The sequence below is a fragment of the Pan paniscus genome, chromosome 13, assembly GCF_029289425.2.
Source record: "Pan paniscus chromosome 13, NHGRI_mPanPan1-v2.0_pri, whole genome shotgun sequence".
Classification (NCBI taxonomy): Eukaryota; Metazoa; Chordata; class Mammalia; order Primates; family Hominidae; genus Pan; species Pan paniscus.
In genome coordinates, this window is record NC_073262.2 from 127,294,679 (window position 1) to 127,317,432 (window position 22,754).

The following is a 22,754-nucleotide window of genomic DNA, read 5'->3' on the forward strand; positions in this document are numbered from 1 at the left end:
GGTTTCGCCATGTTGCCCAGGCTGGTCTCGAATTCCTGGCCTCAAGGGATCCACCCACCTTGGCCTCCCAAAGTGCTGGGATTGCAGGCATGAGCCACCGTGCCCAGTATTTATGTGTTTTTTGTTTGTTTGTTTCTGTTTGTTTTTAAATCTCTTGCTTCGTTAGGAAATCTCTTTGTCTGTGTCCCCAGCTATACTCTAAAATCCAGCCAGTCAGGGACCAGTCTGTCCAGTTCACTGCAGTAATCCCTGTGTGGCTGCAGCACTTCACCCATAGTGAGTGCTAAATTAAGATTTCCTGGGGCCAGGCACAGTGACTCACATGTGTAATTCTAGCATTTTGGAAGGCCAAGGTGGGAGGATCACTTGAGCCCAGGAGTTCAAGACCAGCTTGGGCAACAAAGTGAGACACCTTCTCTACAAAAAAATTTAAAAATTAGCTGGGTGTGATGGTGCACACCTGTAGTCCCAGCTACTTGAGAGGCTGAGGTGGGTGGATCTCTTGAGCCTAGGAGGTTGAGGCTGCAGTTAGCTATGGTAACTCCACAGCACACCAGCTTGCGTGGCAGAGCAAGACCCTGCCTTGAAAAAAAAAAAAAAAAAGAAAAAAGATTTCCTGAATAAATGAAATGGCCTTTCTGAAAAGGATAGGTGACCACCATATGTCCCTGAATGTCTGGCTCTAGTACAGGCAAATTGCTGTTAAAATAAGGCTGTAGGCCAGGCGTGGTGGCTCACTCCTGTAATCCCAGCACTTTGGGAGGCTGAGGAGGGTGGATCACCTGAGGTCGGGAGTTCAAGACCAGTCTGGCCAACATGGTGAAACCCCGTCTCTACAAAAATACAGAAATTAGCCGGGCATGATGGCGGGTGCGTGTAATCCCAGCTACTCAGGAGGCTGAGGTGGGATAATTGCTTGAACCTGGGAGGCAGAGGTTGCAGTGAGCCGAGATCACGCTGTTGCACTCCAGCCTGGGTGACAGAGCAAGACTCTGTCTCAAAAATGAATGAATGAATGAGTAAATAAATAAATAAATAAGGCTGTAACATACATTTGGGCTTTCAAAAGCTATGTTTCTATTGTATCAGCAGTTTTGAGTATTCTTGGTACTTTTAGCTATCTGTATATGGCCCCTCAGTTTGGAAAGCAAGAGAAGCTGTGGAGGATAACACACCTGAGTCCTCTCATTGAATCCTTCTTAAAATCTGTCTAGTCCTAAAAGTGTAGGTTCTTCCAATGTGTTCAAAATCTGGCATGTTTTGCTGAGTGGGTTCATCTTGGGGAAACTTAGTGGTCCACTTCAGTGGAATTTTGTTTGTATTTCCTGGGATTTTGTTTTTATTTTTTGAATCAAAGTGAACTTGAGATGCCTCTAGAGCTTCCTCACTGGCCTGGAAATTCTTGGGGACACATGCAATTATTGAGGATCCTCCAACCTAGAGTCAGTCTGCAATTAGATCTTCTATAGCAGATATCATCAAGCCCAGAGAGCCCTGTGCTCTCTCCTCCTTGTCCAGACCAATGTGTGGAGAATGGAGGAAGAATTATTTTAAGATGGATACATGTATGGCCATGATTTTTGTGGCTTGGGAGGCAGCATCAAATAGTGGCTAGTTCCACAGGAGTCAGACTGCCTGAATTCAAACCCTGTCTGTGTTACTTAGTGTCAGTATGACTTTGGGAAAGTGATTGCTGTGATCAGAATGTTTGTGTCTCCCTCTAAATTATTATTATTTTTTTAAGACAGAGTCTCGCTCTTGTTGCCCAGGCTGGAGTGCTGGAGTGCAATGGCACAATCCAGGCTCACTATAACCTCCACCTCCTGGGTTCAAGTCATTCTCCTGCCTCAGCCTACCGAGTAGCTGGGACTGCCCGCCACCACACCCAGCGAATTTTTGTATTTTTAGTAGAGACAAGGTTTCCCCATGTTGGCCAGGCTGGTCTTGAACTCCTGACCTCAGGTGATCCACCCGCCTTGGCCTCCCAAAGTGCTGGGATTACAGGCATGAGCCACCATGTCTGGCCCCCTCTAAATTCATATATTGAAATCCTAACCCCCAAAGTGATGGTATTAGGGGGTGGGATATAAGGAGGTAGTCCATTTCTGCTGCTACAAGAGAATACCTGTGACTGGGTAATTTATAATGAACAGCAATTAATTTCTTAACAGTTTTCAAGGCTGGGAATTCCAAGATCCAGGGCTTGGTCTCCAGCAAGGGTCTTCTTGCTGCATCATCCCACGGTAGAAGGTGTAAGATCCAAGACAGCGAGAGAGAGAGAGAGAGAGACAAAAGGGGCCAAACTCATTCTTTTATAAGGAACCCACTCCCATGACAACAAAGCCATACCCTAATAATGGCATTAATCCATTCACGAAAATAGACCCTCATGGCCTAATTACCTCTTAAAGGTCTCACCTCATAATACTGTTAAGATAGTAATTAAATTTCAACATGAGTTTGGGAGGGGACATTCAAACTATAGAGTGGGGCCTTTAGGAGGTGACTAGGGCATAAGAATGGAGTCCTCATGAATAGAATTGTGCCCTTATTGTGCCCTTAAAGAGACCTCAGAGAGACCTTGGCCTCTTCTGCCATGTGAGGCCACAGCAAGAAGTACCATCTATGAGCCAGAGATGGGCCCTCACCAGACATTGAATGTGCCTGGATCTTGGACTTTCCAGCCTCCAGAATGGAGAGAAATAAATTCTGTTGTTTGTAAGCTACCCAGATTATGGCACTTTGTTATAACAGCTTAAATGAATCGAGACATTGACTTTTCCTATCTGAGAATTGCCTATCAGTATTGGTGTTTGGATTTTTATTTCCTGGGGTTAAATTTCCTGCCCTTAAAAGTCCCTTCCTACCCAAATTTCTAAGACCAAAATGCATTTCTGTTGCTCAAATGTGGTGAGAAGTTGCCTGGCAAACAGTATACATGGATAGTGTCCTTAGCTGGAAAACTCCTATGTTCTGGTTTAGCATGGCTTATAGTCATCAAAGAAGCAATATTGCCTCTAGTGAAAGATATTTGGCACAATATCCAGCCCCAGGGGTATGCTACAACCAAGATGGCTGAGATCTCTAGCAGGACAGCAGGTGCACATGCAGGCAAGCAGGATTACTCTGAAATAGGGCTAGAGGCATAATTTTTCATTTTATATTATTTTCTGAGCTTAATCCACAGAGTTATTTCTCCTCAAGGGAATGTGATAATACACATTGGCAAAATAGTGCAAATGTAACTGAGACCATATGGTGGAGTATTTATTTTCTTATTAGGCAAATACGACTAATCTATTATACATAGTAAGTATCTGTTGTGAATATATTTTAATGTGAACAAAGCAATAGCTAAACTACCATTAAAAATAAGGTTGACACCATTTTTTGCATCTATTTTCATTTATTTTACCACCATCTAATATTTTTGCATTTTAAAAACATTTAAATCTAATGAACTTTTCAATTCAATTGCAATTTTTGGCTGAAATATCAATATAAAAACCTTCAAGGTTGAGATAATGATTTATGTCTTGGCTCATTTATCCAATTAAAAGTCAAAGTGAGGTACAAATTAAATGATCCATATTATCAAATAACAGTTAACAGTCTCTGGGACGAGATATGAGAAGGGACATGAGACAATCACAGATTAATTGGTTCTTAGGCAGCTTAACATTTTTACGTATTGAATTACACTTTATGTAGATTTTGCATATGTCCTTCAACTCAATCAAAACATAAGTTGGGGAAGTTGATTTACTCCTAAAGGAACTGTTTTTTTATGTTAGACTACTGAGTGAGCTATGAATTAACTTTTAATAGTTTGAATTCTGTTTGGCTTCTGTTTTGATGAATTACTTCATCAAGCTTGACATTCTGAGGGTTTTTATGAAGATTTCTGCCTGGTATTTTTCTTTTCTCTTTGAAAAGCTTTATTTTTTTGTTGAGGTATAATTTACACAGAGTAAAATGCATATATCTTAAGCACTGTGCTAGGCAGAATAATGTACTACCAAAGATTTCCACATCTGAATTCCTGAAACCTATGAATATGCTACTTTATATGACAAAAGGAAATTTGAAGATGTGCTTAAATCTCCTTGAGATAGGGAGATTATTCTGGATTATTTGTGTGGACTCAGTGTAATCACAAAGGTTCTTAAAAGCAGGAGAGACAGGCAAAAGGGAGATCAGAATTACGTAATGTAAGACCTCCACCCATTACTGCCTTTGAACATAGAGGAAGGAGGCTGTGAGTTAAGGAATGTGGATGACTTCTAGAAGCAGGAAAAAGCAAGACAATGAATTCTCCACAGTCTTTATTTATTTTATTTTATTTCTTGAGACAGAGTCTCACTCTGTCACCCCAGGCTGGAGTGCAGTGGCACCATCTTGGCTCACTGCAATCTCCTGGGTTCAAGCCATTCTTGTGCCTCAGCCTCCCAAGTAGCTGGGATTACAGACATCTGCCACCACACCCAGCTAATTTTTTGTATTTTTAGTAGAGACAGGGTTTCACCATGTTGGCCAGGCTGGTCTTGAACTCCTGACCTCAGGTGATCCACCTGCCTTGGCCTCCCAAAGTGCTGGGATTACAGGTGTGAGCCACCACACCCAGCTACTCTTTATTTATTTATTTATTTTGAGACAGAATCTTGGTCTGTTTCCCAGGTTGGAGTGTAGTGGCACAATCTTGGCTCACTGCAACCTTTGCCTCCCAGGCTCAGGCGATACTCCCACCTCAGTCTCCCGGGTAGCTGGGACCACAGACTCACACCACCATACCCAGCTAATTTTTTGTATTTTTTCGTAGCTAAGGAGTTTTGCTATGTTGCCCAGGCTGGTCTTGAACTACTAGACTCAAGCCGTCAGCCCACCTCAGCCTCCCAAAGCTCCCCGTCTTTAGAAAGTAATGCAACCCTGCCAAAACCTTGATTTTTGCCAAGGGAAACCTTTGTTGGATTTTTGGCCTTACAGAACAGTAAGATAGTAAATTTGTATTGTTTTAAGCTACTAAGTTTGTGGTGATTTGTTATGGCAGCAATAGAAACCCAATACAACAGCAAAATAAATTTTTTGGGTGAGAGGGACAGATCCCTCATGAATGGCTCGGTACCTTCCTCACAGTAATGAGTTAGTTCTCACCCTGAGTTCACACGAGAGCTGGTTGTTTAAAGGGGCCTGGCACTTCCTCCTTGCTCTTTTGCTTCTTCCCTCTCCATGTCGTACCCTGGCTCTCCTTTTGCCTTCCGCTATGAGTGGAAACTTCCTGAGGCTTTCACCAGAAACCAAAGAGATGTTGGTGCCATGCTTGTACAGCCTGTGGAAACATAAGCCAAAATAAACCTCTTTTTTTAATTCATTACCCAGTCTTAGGTATTCCTTTATAGCAATGCAATCAGATTTATATCATGTAAAACATTTTAACCACCCTAGAAAGTTCTCTTATGCCTTTTCCCAGTCAATATCACCCATTAGAGGTAACCATTATTCTGACTTCTGTCTTCATAGATTAGTCTCGCCTCTACCTGATCTTCTTATAAATAGAATCATACCGTATGCTCTTTTGTATCTGGCTTCTTTCTTTTCACATAATGTTTTTGAAATTCATCTATCAACATCATTTTTATTGCTATGTGGTATTCCATTGTATGGATATATCACAATTTATTTGTTTGCTCTATTTCTTTGTTTCTAGCTTTGTCTATTACTAATAATGCTCTTTGAACATTCTTACGCAAGGCTTTTTATGGACACATGCACTTACTTCTCTTGGAGATGTACTAGGCATAGAATTGCTTGGTCATAGATAGGTTTATATTTAGTAAAAAGTGCCAAGGTTCTTTCAAGTGGTTGTAATATTGCAGAATAATTTTGCAAAGCTTTGACCCAGATGTACAAAATCTTTGTGGAAGGACTTAAAAATGTTCTGTAGTGGGCTCCCTTCTCTCATGATTATTGATGAAAAGGGTGTGTTTTGTGGCACCATATTGTACAAGGCTTATTACCAGGTGCTTGGAGAAGAGCAAAGAGCTAGCTGAGACAGTGGCTGAGACTCTGTGCTTTGGACTTTAATCTGCCACTTCAAGTACATATTCAACTCTGTTCCATTAACCTGTCAGCATCAAAAGCTGATGTTATGAAACTTAACTTAGCACTATTACTATGTTAATAATTATTTGGGGAAAAAATTGAAGGACAGATGTGAAAGAGACCAAAGGAAGAAGAGAAAAAAAATGCTTTGGGGCTGGGATTTTGTCGAATTATTTCACAGCATCATATAAAATAAATATAGTGACCTTCGGAGTTAGACAGTACAGGGATCCTATTAGAAATAACAAGTGCCGGCTGGGCGCGGTGGCTCACGCCTGTAATCCCAGCACTTTGTGAGGCTGAGTTGGGTGGATCACCTGAGGTCAGGAGTTCGAGACCAGCTTAGCTAATGTGGTGAAACCCCGTCTCTACTCAAAATACAAAAACTAGCTGGGCATGGCGGTGGGTGCCTGTAATCCCAGCTACTCCAGAGGCTGAGGCAGGAGAATCGCTTGAACCTAGGAGGCAGAGGTTGCTGTGAGCTGAGATCGTGCCATTGCACTCCAGCCTGGGAGACAGAGTGAGACTCCATATCAAAAAAAAAAAAAAAAAGAAAGAAATGACAAGTGCCGATTCCTGGAGATACTGAAGAGACAACATATATTGAATGATCACTCTGCATCTACTTTTCAAAAATTTTAAAGTTCTTAAATACTGTAGTCCCCAGCCTCCCATCATCCTTGTCATTTATGTTTCTGTTGATGATGAGATGACAAATGCAGTTGATCCGTATTGTTCATGGATTTTGTAGTTGCAAATTCACCTACTCACTAAAATTTATTTGAACCCCCAAAATCAATACTTGTTGCGCTTTCGTAGTCATTTGTGGACGCATGCAGCGTGGTGAAAAATTTGAGTCTTCCTAAAACTGATGCTCTGCCTTCTGCATTCTTCTTTTACTTTTTTTGTTTACAAATCCACTTATTTAGGTTTATGAAAACCATTGATGACAATGATTTTTAGTTTTCGATGGATAGATTTTCTTTTTCTTTTTCTTCTTTTTTTTTTGAGATGGAGTCTTCCTCTGTCACCCAGCATAGTTTTTCTTTTTATAACTTTTAAAAATTGGCCAGGCACAGTGGCTCACATCTGTAATCCCAGCACTTTGGGAGGCCGAGGTGGGTGGATCACCTGAGATCAGGTGTTTGAGACCATCCTGGCCAACATGATGAAACTCTGTCCTTGCTAAAAATACAAAAATTAGCCTGGCATGGTGGTGGGCACCTGTAATCCCAGCTACTCAGGAGGCTGAGGCAGGAGAATCACTTGAACCCAGTAAGCGGAGGTTGTAGTGAGCCAAGATTGTGCCATTGCACTCCAGCCTGGGCAGCAGAGTGGGACTCCATCTCAAAAACAAACAAACAAACAAACAAAAACTTTTAAAAATTAACAGATACAAAATGTATATATTTATACACAAAGCACCACATGGTGTTTTGATATATGTGTTCATTGTAGAATGGCTAAATCAAGCTAATTAATATATGCATTGCCTTGTATACTTTTTTTTTTGTCATGAAAACACAAAATCTACTCTTTTGGCAATTTTGTTTCAGCTCTCTTGTTGCAAACAAGTGTTGTTCTCACCGTCTTAGTACCACATTTTTTTTTTTTTTGGAATTTTTCTTCTTTTTGTTGGTGATTTTGCCCTTTAAAATGGCCGCAGCCATAGGGATGAAGGGCTGTCTAGTGTTTCTAAGTGCAAGAGAGCTGTGACATACCTGCTGGAGAAAATACAAGTGTTTGATAAGCTTCTTTCAGACATGAGTTATAATGTTGTTGTCAGTGAGTTTAATGTTAATGAATCCCTATATATATTAAATAAAGTGTTTTTAAGCAGAAGCACACATACAACAAGCTTCTCTATGGATCAGTTGATGAAATGGATACCAGAGGCTCACAGGATCCTAACCCTGTGTTTCCCTCAAGGTGATGGTTCAGTATTCACTAATTCATTGTTCACAGTGGCTTTATAGAACATAACCACAGTTAATAACGAGAACCAGCTGTCTGTGGAACATCATCCCTCACTTCCACTGACATCCCTGAGAAACACTCGATGGTAAATCCATTAAACCAACATAGAAACCTGTTGAGAGTTCCCACTGATCTTCTAAGGGGATTTTTGTAGGTTCATAGCCAAGTTTCGTGCGAGCCCATCCTGATCTCTTTTAGGTTCTAGACATACAGCTTCATATTTACTCTTATATCTGTCTTTTCTACTAAAATAGATAACAAGTTTGTAGCAACAGTTATAGACTTATAGAATGTCAGTGACGAGAAGTCCCTCAGTTGTAGCAGTCCACATCCCTCTTTCACAGATGGGAAATTTGAGGCCCAGCCAGGAGGAGGGATTGCCATGACCTGGAATTCTGTTCATTCTGCTGTCTTCTATTTAATAAATATGAGTTGATCTGAGGAGAGAAGATGGCAATAATAACAATATGTGAAATCTATTAGAAATTAACATAGGCCAGTGTGGTGACTCACACCTGTAACCCCAGCACTTTGGGGGCACTGAGGTGGATGGATCGCTTAAGCCTGGGCAACATGGTGAAATTCGCTCTATACAAAAAATACAAATACTAGTTGGGCATGGTGGCGTGTACCTGTGGTCCCAGCTACTCGAGAAGTTGAGGCATGGGGCTCAAATGAGCCCGGGAGGTCGAGGCTGCAGTGAGCTGTGATCACGCCACTGCATTTCAGCCTGGGCAACAGAATGAGACCCTTCTCAAAAAAAAAAAAAAAAATATATATATATATATTCGTATATATATATTTGTGTATATATATATGTATATATATATAAATAAACATAGTAATAAATTCTATATTATCAGCCTCATATATATTTTAGTGATAACCATAAATTAAAAAAAATTGTTTCTCAGATAACTTAGAACTCTATCATTGCAAGTCGAGGTTCCAACTAAGTGGTAGTGTCATACTATAGAGAAATCTTTTAACTAGAAGATAGTCAAATCACGATGTCTCCGTGTGACACTGAATTTTTGAAAAGTTGTTATATACAGTGTAGCTAAAGGAACACTTGTGGGAAGCGAAACTCTGTTTACTGACGTGATGAACACGGAACTGAATTCTTTTGTCACCTGTCCAGAGTGAGGCAGACATCCTGAAGTAATTTCCTCTATATCTGAAATTCAGAGGTTTGTTAATTGCCAATATTTTAATTTATATTATATGTATATGATAACACTATATATACACATTTTGTTTGTTTGTTTGTTTTTGTTTTTGAGATGGAGTCTTGTTCTGTCACCCAGGCTGGCCCAGGCTGGAGTGCAGTGAGGGGATCCTGGCTCACTGGAGCTTCTGCATCCCAGGTTCAAGCCATCCTCCCACCTCAGCCTCCCGAGTAGCTTGGACTACAAGCGTGCACCACCTGCCTGGCTAATTTTTTGTATTTTTGGTAGAGATGGGGTTTCGCCATGTTGCCCAGGCTGGTCTCCAACTCCTGGCCTCAAGTGATCTGCCCACCTTGGCCTCCCAAAGTGTTGGGATTACAGGCGTGAGCCATGATGCCTGGCCAATAACATTATATATATATATTTATATATATATTATATAAGATCGTATATATACACATATATAACATATATAATATAATGTATCATATATACGTATATAATTTTTTTTACTGAGATAAAGACAATATGTGTGTGTGTGTGTGTGTGTGTGTGTCCATTTTTTTTTTTTTTTTTTTTTTTACTGAGAGAAGGTTGATGCTAGAGTCTGGAGAGAAGCAACCCAGCCCCCAGCCAAAACTGAGAGTCCCTGGAGTGTGTGACCTCTGTAGCTATTCACGCATGAAGATGATGCCACCGGCTTGCTCTGTCAGCACATCAGAAGCTCTGAGTTGTTTTTCTGTGAAATCAGTAACATTCCCCACTGATTATAAAAGTTCACTATGGAAAATCTTGGAGATAAAGAAAAGGGTGAAGAAGAAAATAATTTACTTATAATTCTACCTTTCAGAGATGAGCACTTTGGGGATTCGATCTTTTTATCCTTTGTGCATATATACTCATAGACATTAGTTGTGTTTTTTAGAATAACAAAATAGTGTTACATGCTTTACTTTGTACCATTTCAGTTTAATATGTCATGTGAACATTTCCATGTATTTCCACATATTCATGAAATATTCTCCAAAAACTATAAAATCATACCCCCAAATTTTTGGGCAGGAAGGCTACATTTTTGCTCTTGTAAAATAACACCACAATGAGCATCTGTGTACATTTTTTTTTTTTTCCTTTTGCATAGCTCTGATTGCCGCCTCAGGATAAATTCCTAGACCTGTAATTACAGGGTTAAAGGGTGTGGGGAATTTTTCTGGTATTGGCAGAGGTTTCTCTGGGCCCATTATAATCGTAGGGCCTTTTGTTGTGGATGACTGGAGGGAAGGGAAGTTGTCCCCGCTGTGGTGATGGCTACTGAATTAAAGGCTCTGAATCTATCACTGGGGTCAAGTCCAATATCCAGCTTTGATAGAATAGCTTCTGTCTCTAGCCATTCTCCTGGAAGTGGGTACCTGGAGTTAAAATTTTGCCTTTTAAATTGAATCTGCCAATCATGACTTTTTATGACTAAAGCTGATATTTTGATGAAAAAAGATAACATTGTCCAGAAAAACTGTTTGAATATTTAAAATGAGAACAATACATTTTTGAGATTGTTTCTCTTTTAAGATTTTCTCAAAGCCAGAAAATTCAAGCATATAGAGACTAAGCCCAGTTTCCTTTCAGGATATTTTTAACAGTATTTACAAGGGGATCAGGCACACTGGCCTTAAAAGACCTTTAAGCCACCGGGCGCGGTGGCTCATGCCTGTAATCCCAGCACTTTGGGAGGCTGAAGAGGGCGGATCACGAGGTCAAGAGATCGAGACCATCCTGGCTAACATGGTGAAACGTCATCTCTACTAAAAATACAAAAAATTAGCCAGGCATGGTGGCAGGCGCCTGTAGTCCCAGCTACGCAGGAGGCTGAGGCAGGAGAATGGCGTGAACCCAGGAGGTGGATCTTGCAGTGAGCCGAGATTGCGCCACTGCACTCCAGTCTGGGCGATAGAGCGAGACTCTGTCAAAAAAAAAAAAAAGAAGAACAATTATTACTCCCACCTCCTAAAACCCTGTATATATAAATATTATGTAGGCCAAGCATAGTGGCTCATGTCTATAATTCCCACACTTTGGGAGGCCAAGGCTGGCAGATGACTTGAGGTCAGGAATTTGAGATCACCCTAGCCAACATGGTGAAACCCCATCTCCACTCAAAATACAAAAATTAGCTGTGTGGTGGCATGAGCCTATAGTCCCAGCTACTCGGGAGGCTGAGGCAGGATCACTTGAACCTGGGAGGTGGAGGTTGCAGTCAGCCGAGATTGCACCACTGCACTCCAGCCTGGGCAACTGAGCAAGTCTCCATCTCAAAAAAAAAACAAACCAAAAAAAGACAAAAAAAGATTACCCTATAAATATTACATAGAGAAGTGATTCGGCTTTTTTCTGTGTGTGTGTGTGTGTGTGTGTGTGTGTGTGTTCCAAGTAAACCTTTCACACATTTCTAACAATAGTCTTCAACTTAAAAAACGCCCAGATTGTCTAAAGAATAATGGCAACAAACATGTGTGGGAAATCACCTTCAATCTGGCCAGTGCCCTTTGTTCTTTGTATACCTATTTTATATCTGAAACAGCCCTTTTTTTCTTCAATATTTATTTAACAGAGGAGGAAACAGCCTCAGAGAAATCAAGGCACTTTCCTCAAATCTGACGTTACATGAAGAGCTTGGTCTGTCCAATTTCAAAGTTTTACATTCACTATAACACTCGGCCTCCCTTAGAGTTCTTACAATGGTTTCTTATTCCAAATCAAGTGACTACTCTGCATCCCCACCACTATTTCAACCATTAATTCACTCATTTGTTTAACATGTATTCACTCATTTATTTAACATGTATTGAGCAAATGCCCTGAATTAACATGTATTGAGCAAGTACCCTGAATAAGGTTTTAGGAGTAGAAAAATGACCAGACATCCCATCATCCTAGATGGCTTTGGGAGGAAGACATGGAAATGAGCGACATAATATACTGTGATGGGTATGAAAAGAGGAGTTGTGAAATCTTACGAAGTATCTGATCTTGACTAGGGGCATTGACCTTGAGGCCTGCCCTGATTTTCAGTCATTAATGTTCTCTCACATCTAAATTCAACCTCACACATGTTTACCCACTCTTGTGTATCCCCTTACACACTCTCATACAATTCACTCAGGTTAGAGTGTGCTCAGAAAAGTGAAATGTAATTTAAAAATGGCCCAATGTTTTTTGTTTATGATAGAAGCAAAACTATGCGTGTTTCTCTATCAACATTGTCTATGAGTCACTTGAGGGACACATAGATTGTAAAATACTCCTAGATTACAAGTTGTTAACTTGCCAACTGAAAACTATTTATTCAACACTTCTATATGCAAGACACTGGGCTAACTGGGATAGAAGATTCAAAGCAATAATAATGATATAAAAATGATTCCTGCCACCTGGCAGTAAATAAGTGCTAAACACTGGCACAGACCACAGTGCTGAATGAAATCAGAGGGTGCTACCATTCATAAACAGGAGAGATTCAAGGTAATTCTTTCACTTTAGACAATAACAATCCAAGTGCTTTATATAATCTGGATAATAACGAAGAACAAATTTGCAGTTGCAAAAATGTGGAACCAGCCCAAATGCCCATCAATTAATGAGTGGATAAAGAAACTGTGGCACATATACATACATATATATATAATTATTATATATAATAGAATACTACTCAGCCATGAAAATGAATGAATTAATGGCATTTGCAGCAACCTGGATGGGATTTGAGACTATTATTCTAAGTGAAGTAACTCAGGAATGGAAAACCAAACATCATATGTTCCCACTCATAAGTGGGAGCTAAGCTGTGAGGATGCAAAGGCATAAGAATGATATAATGGACTTTGGGGACTCAGGAGGAAAGGGTGGGAAGCAGGTGAGGGATAAAAAACTACAAATTGGATTCAGTGTATACTGCTTGGGTGATAGGTGTACCAAAATTCAGAAATCACCATTAAAGAAGTTACTCATGTAACCAAACACCACCTGTTCCCCAAAAACCTGTGGGAAAAAAAAAAAAGTGTGCCAGCTTTATCAATAAACTTCAATAAAGACCAAATATTAGGGACTGCACAGCAGCAGTTGATCCACTATAGAGCTTTCTGTGGTGCAATATGACTGGACGCTGGAACCGAGCATGCTAATCATCTTAGCTGTTATACTATGATGGGTACCGAATGTGTGAGTCTTTTTAAATACATGATTTGAGTCTTGTGAAAATAAAAGTAGGGTAAATAAAAGTACAGAAAAAGTCAGGTAATTTTCCTTCTTCCTATACCCTTACACTTGCATGTTTTTTCCCCCTTTTCTTCCCCATAGTTGCATTTAGGTAAAGTAGCTGTGGCTTTTTCTGCTCTGATAAACTTTAAACTTACCTCAAGTAAAGTAGCTGCAGTTTTCTTTGTTATGATAAACTTTAAACTTGCTTATTTTTTTTTTCTTCTGGAATTATTGATGTTCTATTTTTTTAGACATGAGCTGTCTTTTCTAGTATTAAAAAATAGCTCTATTGAGATTATTTCTTTTCACTTGTGAGACTTCTGTATTTACTATAAACAGTCTTTTCTCACAAAGATTCTACATTTTATTTTTCTCTTTACAGGGAGAAGTCTAATATCACCCACACATTCCTGTCTTCTTTCCTTCAACTGTGCCCTCATACTGGCTCCTTGATCTGAGTTATATCTATCCTATTCAAGTAGGAGCCTCTGAAACTCTCTCTCAATCCCTGGACAAGATCGTAAGTAAAAATAACATTGCATCCTAGGAGGCATGGAGAGATTAGAGCCACCCTTAAGGATACAATGGATGCGGAGCTGGTGGTCCCCATCATGTCTCCATTCAGTTCACCAACATAGACCCCAAAGAAAGTCAAGGGATCCTGGAGGATAGCTATAAATGACAGAAAGTAAGATAAGGTATTTTTGCCGGAACAAATTATTAAATAATTTGACCTCAAGTTTCTGATAAGTGGCCATGGATTTGGCAAATGCATTTCTTTGCAGCCGAATTACAAAAGACTGTATCTCTGTCATGATGAAGACCAGGAACAATTTTCATTCACATGGAAGAGACATCAATATTTGCTCTCTGTCACGATACAATCTGAAGAAATCCACCCTGCCTTGATATCTCTGGAAGGCTGAATATTGATCCCCCTTCCCCACTCAAAGGTGTCCATGTCCTAATCCCTGAAACCTGTGTCTATGTCACCTTCCAAGGCAAGAGAATTTTACAAATGTGATCAAGCTAAGGCTCTTGAGATGGGAAGACTATCCTGGGTGATCTGAGTGGGCCTGATGCAATCACAAAGATCCTTGTAAGTCAAAGAGGGAGATAAAGGAGTCAGAGTCAGAGAAGATGTAATGATGGAAGCGTGTGTGTGTGTGTGTGTGTGTATGTGTGCGTGTGTGTGTGTGTAAGAGAGAGAGATAGAGATTGAGATTTGAAGATGTTATGTTGCTGGCTTAAAGATAGAGGTAGGAGCCATGAGCCAAGGACCGCAGGCAGCCTTTAGAAGCTGGCAAGGGCAAGGAAACAGATTCTCTCCTGAAGCTTCCAGAAGCAACACAGCCCTGAAGACACCTTGATTTCAGGACATCTGGCCTCCAGAACTGTAAGATAACACATATGTATGGCTTTATGCCACTAAGTTTGTGGTGATTTGTTGTAACAACAACAGAAAACTGATGAAGATTTCCCAGAGAACATCAGAGTGATGGTAGGAGGTAGGATGTTTTTATGGGTTAGTGAATTCAGCAGCTCAATGACATATTCAAAATCCCAGGTTCTTTAACAGTTTTCTCTTTGACATCCTCAGTGTGGTTTTTGCTTTTGTTTGCAGACTAATTTCCTCATGGTGACATGATTGCTGCCTGGTTCCAAGCATCACATCTCACATGTCACCAGTCAGGAAGGGGGGATGGGCGTTGTGTTTATTTACAGTAATAAGTAACACTTTATCATAACAGTAGAATATATTTTGTCCCGTGTGTCCTCCATTCTTTATATTGAACTGCAAATCAGGATAACTAAAGGAGACATTGCAAAGGGTTGTATAGATGTTGAGACATAATGTTGAACAGGCAAGTGACCTTTGAATCTCTGACTATTCTTGTCACGTTTGATAAAGATAAGAGTTGGCATACAGGGTAATCTAACTGGAGTGTTTTTTGAGAAGAGGTATATTGAGTATTTGAAGACACAGTTAATAAAGAATCTTGCATAGAGAGTCATAGGATTCCAAGCAAAATTCAGTCCAAGTACTTATCAGTGAGTAGTTATGAAAATGCCCATTGCTTTAAAGGCCTGTAATCTTCTTTGGAAAGCTCTGAATGCAAACCTCCTTCTAAAATGACCAAATATACTTATTTGCCAATAAGCAATACTTTCTCAGAGTAATTTTTGTTCTCTAATATAGATTTCATTAACCTGTTCAATTTATCAGCTTATTCAGTTAATTACACAGTTTTGCTCTGGGCCCTGGCAGCAGCAAAATGATGCCATGGTTCGCCAGCATGGGGGAGCATGTGTAGGGACTGGGTTGGAAATCTTCACAAGGGTGGTTGCTACTCTACCAAGATTTCCACTGCAGTTCAGTGGCTCTATAATTGACACTGCTGTCTTGGGGAGGTCCTTTGCAGTAGGAATGCAACTGATGAGAAATGGCTTGGAGTTAATTGAAACCTTTTGAAGTTGCTCCAGTCTTCAAACAAACAAACAAACACAAAAATAAATTCTTAAGTGTTATATTTACAGCATAGATTTATAACAATATTTCTTATGGGAAGGAACTTTGGGGCCATGTTCATTCTCATGTACTGCATACATCTTCTGCAGCCACTGAACAGTAACACGAGGGCTGAATTCACTGAGGGCCGAAGTGTGATGCCATGGGAAGGGCATCAGACCATGAGTCAGGACATGGGGTTTCTGGGGCAAGTTCTGCCACTAACTCCCTTGCAGGACGTGGGATCAAAATGAACGCCCACTTTAATTTTCTTTGAAGGCAAAAACCATGTCTTATATACAATGTTAATACTACTACTGCTACTACTACTACTATTACTACTACTAATACTATTACTACTACTGCTACTATTACTATTACTACTACTGCTACTACTACTACTACTACTATTTCTTTTCTTTTTCCTTTTTTTTTTTTTTTTGGGACGGAGTCTCGCTCTGTCGCCCAGGCTGGAGTGCAATGGTGCGATCCCGGCTCACTGCAACCTCTGCCTCCCAGGTTCAAGCGATTCTCCTGCCTCAGCCTCCCGAGTAGCTGGGACTATAGGCGTGTGCCACCATACCTGGCTAATTTTTTGTATTTTTAGTAGAGACAGGGTTTCACCATGTTAGCCAGGATGGTCTCAATCTCCTGACCTTGTGATCTGCCCGCCTTGGCCTCCCAAAATGCTGGGATTACAGGCGTGAACCACCATGCCTGGCCTATTACTACTATTTCTCGAGTGCTTACTGGGAACTAAGTATATCATAGTAAGTGCTTTGCATCATTTACCTCATTAAATTTTTATGTCAGAGAATGTCAGTATATCTCCTCTTAACAGATGAGAGGACGAGACTTAAAGAGGCCCGGTCATGTTGCTTAAGGTCACATGGGTGTGTAGGACCGTCTGATTTCAAGGCCTATGCACTTCCTGCTTTAAGATGGATAACAAGCAGGGCTGATGTTAGTAACCCCTCAGCTTTACAAGAGTGATTCTCAGCCTGCGTGTACATTGGCATCATAGTGGGTGAAGGGGAACTTTAAAGGACACTGATGCCAAGCTCCACCCCAAGGGATGCTGATGTAAGTTGTCTTGGTTACAGCCTGGGCAGTGGGATTTTTTTAGTTCTCCCCAATTTGTTTTATTTCGCAGCCAAGATTGAGAACCGCAGCTTTATGTGAAGTTTCAGAGATTGAGAAGAGAAAGCTGGGAGGGTTGAGGTACTTTCTGGTCATGGAGCTCCAGTGTTCAGAGAGCTAGTTTTTCTTAGAAGAGTTTCTTGAAGAGGTTCTTTAAATGCTAAATTCTTGGGATTTGGACTAATCATCAATGCAGCTCTAAAAGTGTAAAGCACTTGTGGAAGGGAAGGAGCAAGTATTTGGGAGGAACACTTGAATTAGTTGGTTTCAGAGAGCAGATTTGATATGAGGGGAGTTCCTGTTCTAACAGAAAAAGGGCCGAGCGCGGTGGCTCATGCCTGTAATCCCAGCACTTTGGGCGGCCGAGGTGGGTGGACCACGAGGTCAGGAGATGGAGACCATCCTGGCTAACACAGTGAAACTCTGTCTCTACTAAAAAAAAAAAAAAAAAAAAAATACAAAAAATTAGCTGGGCGTAGTGGCAGGAGCCTGTAGTCCCAGTTACTCAGGAGGCTGAGGCAGGAGAATGGTGTGAACCCGGGAAGCAGAGCTTGCAGTGAGCCGAGATCATGCCACTGCACTCCAGCCTGGGCGATAGAGCGAGACTCCGTCTCAAAAAAAAAAAAAAAAAAAGAAAAAAAAAGAGAAAAAGAAGATTCTATGTGTGATGATGTAGTGACAAGTTCTCACATAATTAATCCAGTCAGGCCTATAACTAAAGGTCATGGCAGAGATGAAAAGGGTCACAGTTTGGGTGGACAGTGTAATATCATCCACATAGTAGATAAGATGATGTAATTAAGAAGGGAGTGATTCGTTTACTTCTTGTGTGCCCATTTAACTGTTACATGTGACCATGAGCCATTGAGCAAATTACATTTTCTAGTATATTAAATGGTGTAACAACCGAACCAAAGAGTTATCTGCTTCTGGGTTATTTACTCACCTTCCTACTCTGCAATGCTGAATGCTCTTTTATATTAAATAACTGGATTTGTTGGACAAAATGTGCTTCAAAATCAAAGGGTCTTCTGGATATTTTGGAGAGTGAAGTTTTCTCCTTAGCAAGTCTTGGTTGTTCCGTCATCTTTCCATCAGCAGTGAGTTCCTGGTTGGAAGTAACTGTGTATAAATTAAAACTCCTCAAGGCCAGGGAAGAAGAGGAAGAAAGAAGTGTGTGGGCTTGAGAATTAATTCTGGGTAGAACTGGGGACAATCTTCATGAATGAGTGAAACCATGAGTGATAATTGTGTTCCTTAAAGAAGAGGGTTGCTCTGTTTCTTGGGATGCTCTTAACAAAAGTGAATGTGTACGTGGTTTTCCCAAAAGGGCATTGAGCAAATGACAGGAGGAATTTAGCATTGTTAGGTACGGACTTTTCATTGGTTCTTAGATATAGACATACCCAGTATAAGAATTCTGAAGTGACTGAAAGAGGAGATATTCTAGTGAAAGAAAAAGGAAGAATGAGCTGCTATTTCCTGACTGAAAATCTGACTTCCACAGAGAATTACCTTTTAGGAAAACCCAGATGGGAACAAGTTTAATCTTTCTCTGAGTTGAGGGTGAATGGGGTTTCCAGTTCAATTTTTAAGGTAGTTTTAATCATGCCAAACTATTAAATGTCTATGTATGAGATTGGATTAACTCAGTCTTTCTTGTGTCACTTTTTAGAAAAGGAATTGTTAGCAGATGATTGTAGTCATGAAATATTTTGACTGTCTGGCAGCACTAATGTTAAAGATAGAAACCATAAAAAAAGCCAAAACAGGTCTTTTATTCATTCTTGTATGAAAAAGCATATTCTCCAACTATATATGCTTTTTGAAAAATTTTATTTTTCCATAAGTTATTGGGGTACAGGTGGTATTTGGTTACATGAGTAAGCTCTTTAGTGGAGATTTGTGACATCCTGGTGCACCCATCACCCGAGCAGTGTACACTGCACCATATTTGTTGTCTTTTATCCCTTGCCTCCTCCCACTCTTCCCCCCAAGTCCCTAAAGTCTATTTTATCATTCTTATGCCTTTGTGTCCTCATAGCTTAGCTCCCACATATCAGTGAGAACATATGATGTTTGGATTTCCATTCCTGAGTTACTTCACTTAGAATAATAGTCTCTAATCTCATCCAGGTCATTCCAAATGCTGTTAATATGCTTTTAAAAACATAGCTTGATTAAATGAACATTCTCCTGCATTGATATTTAAAAATTAAGTATTGCAGCAGGTGGCAGAACTCAAGTCTTTTGAGAAAGGAATATGATTGAAGATTGTTGACTGGAATAACATACCTTTTCTTTCCCAGATGGTTTTATTGTCCTTTAAGTTCTGTGAATGGTGTTTTCCATAATCAGCAGGTACTACTGTATTTTGCCTTTAATTTTGGTGGCTAAAACTATCAAGCTCAATGTTTGTGCCTTCCAGGATTCTTAGAGGTTACAAAGATTTATTTTCTAGAGGATAAACTAGAATTTGGACCTAGAAATAAAATGAACTCCATTATGTTTCACACTGTCCCTGTACACAGCTGTCTCTGGTTAAGTTTATTGTAGGTTCTAACTGTAGAGAGCAGATGTAGCTCAAGGCAATGAGAACAGACAGAACTGGGGTGCTAGAAAAATTGCCAGAGCTTGCCAGTTAGTCCTGAACACATTGTTTAGGCCTCCTTTGTATCAGTATGCTCATTTGTTCAAGGAAATTTGCTGGAGGCCATATTTATGAAAGCAGATAGCGGTGGCAGACAGTGTTGTACTTGACAATAAATAGTTGGATGTATTTGCTAACCCCTAGTTTTCATCTCCCACAGGATTATTAATTTGTACCATTATTGGTAGTGTTTTTGACCATCAAGAGTTCATCATGGAGTCTTCCTCCCCCTTCTTCTTTGTCTTTTTCTTTTCTATCTTACTCTTCTTTACAGGTGAAGCTCTTGACCCAGCACTAGGGAAGTGTCTTGCTGTCCAACTATTAGCTGATCACTCTTCAGTTCAACCTAGAGAAAATCAAAAGCTAGAAAAAAACAACAGCTAGAAATTTCACATCTAAATTTTATCAATTTAACACCTTGACTTAAATTAGGCATATGTTGGGAGTCTATGTTTTGAATGGAACAAAATAACAGTATCTTGCATTTATTTAGTGCTTTATGCAACATATTGACCTTCATGATCTTATTTGATCTTTAAATACCCCTGATACGGTTTGGCTCTGTGTCCCCACCCGAATCTCATCTCGAATTATAATCCCCACGTGTCAAGGGAGGGACCTGTAATTCCCACTAGTTGAAGGAGGGCAGTGATTGGATCATGGGGGCAGTTTCCCCTCTGTTGTTCTCATGATAGTGAGTGAGTTCTCTTGACAGCTGATGGTTTTATAAGTGTTTGGAAGTTCCTCCTTCTCTTTTCTCTCCTGCCACCATGTGAAGAAGGTCTTTGCTTCCCCTTCACCTTCTGCCATGATTGTAGGTTGCCTGAGGCCTCCCCAGCCATGTGGAACTGTGAGTCAATTAAACCTCTTTCCTTTATAAATTACCTAGTCGGGTATTTCTTTATAGCAATGTGAAAACAAATGAATACAACCACCCCAGACATTGAGAACATTGAGATCATCTTCACTTTTGAGAATGCCTCAAATTACAAACATTTAAATTTGATAACTCACTTAGTGTCATACATTTAGGGGACAGCATGGAACTCTTACAGAAGGAATCAGGAAATATAAGCTCCAGTTTTGGCTGTGCTACAAACTAACGATGTCAAGTTAGTGGCACAACCACCGTGAGCTATTCTTAGTCTATGAAATTATGGCCTGGAACTAGAATTTTGCAGGAATATTTTATGATTTTTTGATTTTGGAATCTCCTTTCCCCATCAAAAGGAAGAAAAATCAGCTGGGCATGGTGGCTCATGCCGGTAATCCCAGCACTTTGGGAGGCCGAGGTCAGCAGTTCACCTGAGGTCAGGAGTTCTAAACTAGCCTGGCCAACATGGCAAAACCCCACTAAAAATACAAAAATTAGCTGGGTGTGGTGGTGGGCACCTGTAACCCCAGCTACTTGGGAGGCTGAGGCAGGAGAATCACTTGAACCTGGGAGGCAGAGGTTGCAGTGAGCTGAGATTGTGCCACTGCACTCCAGTCTGGGTGATAGAGTGAGACTGTCTCAAAAAAAAAAAAAAAAGAAGAAAAATCTGCCAGAGTGATTGTTTTTGTTTATGTATTGTTTTCCTTGCAAGATAACTGTACAAGTGAAAACCATAAAGTAGACAAAAATATATTTTGAAAAAAGTTTTAAAACAAAATATGCTCATACTTTCTAACATTATGTTTTAGTTCTGTGGCAAATATGTCTTGACTCTGGGTTAGGCTACATTTTCGTGAAGATGTGGAACTTTAGCCTTTTTATCCACGTAGATGTCACTTCTTATATGACCCTCTTATTCTCTTTTCCCATCCTCAGACTTCCTCTTCCCTTTTTCATTTTCCAAAGTGTAACTTTCCACATCCCCTTTCTTGTTCTGGATCTCTATGTTTAGGAAATTGCGTTTAAGTCAGAGATCAAAATCTGGTATCTTAGGGCAGGGGTCCCCAACCTCTAGGCCACTGACTGGTACTGGTCTGTGGCCTTTTAGGAACCTGACTGCACAGCAGGAGGTGAGCAGCAGGTGAGTGAACATTACTGCCTAAGCTCCGCCTCCTGTCAGATCAGCAGCAGCATTAGATTCTCATAGGACCACTGGAAGTGCAAATGTAAGGGATCTAGGCTGCGTGCTCCTTATGAGAATCTAATGTCTGATGATCTGAGGTGGAACAATTTCATCCCCAAACCAACCCCTCTACCTGTCTCCGCCATCCATGGAAAAATTGTCTTCCATGAAACTGGTCCCTGGTGCCAAAAATGTTGGGGACCCTTGTGCTAGGGGCTAGATCTGGCCCCTAGATACATTGTGTTTGGTTTTCACAGTGTTTAAAAAACTGAGCACATTGCCAATATTTATGAATCAGGAAATTTTGCATAAAAACCCAGATATTAATGTATCTTGAAAAATAGACCATATGGCAATACTATGTCTGCTTTGCCATATGGCACTATGAAGGTGGGTAACAATGGCTCTTCTTAGATGGAGCATATACATGTCTGTTCTCCAGAATCTTCACTCGTTGTTACTTTCCTGTCACTGCTAGGCATTTGAGTTCCTGACTTAGTTTCATACATACCAGTGGAAGTTTTGGGCGTAGAAGAAGACAAATATAACTAGTTGATCAGAGCATGACCAAGATGCATTTCATGTTCTTTGTAATTCATTATGTTTAAAAATATGCTCCGAGGGCTTATTATTAAGCACTATACCCAGCTGGGGAACAGAGATAGAGCTTTGTTTCTTTTTCTTTTCTTTTTTTTTTTTTTTTTTTTTTGAGACAGAGTCTTGCTGTGTCACCCAGGCTGGAGTGCAATGGCATGATCTCAGCTCACTGCAAGCTCCGCCTCCTGGGTTCATGCCATTCTCCTGCCTCAGCCTCCCGAGTAGCTGGGACTACAGGCGCACGCCACCACGCCTGGCTAATTTTTTGTGTTTTTAGTAGAGATGGGGTTTCACCGTGTTAGCCA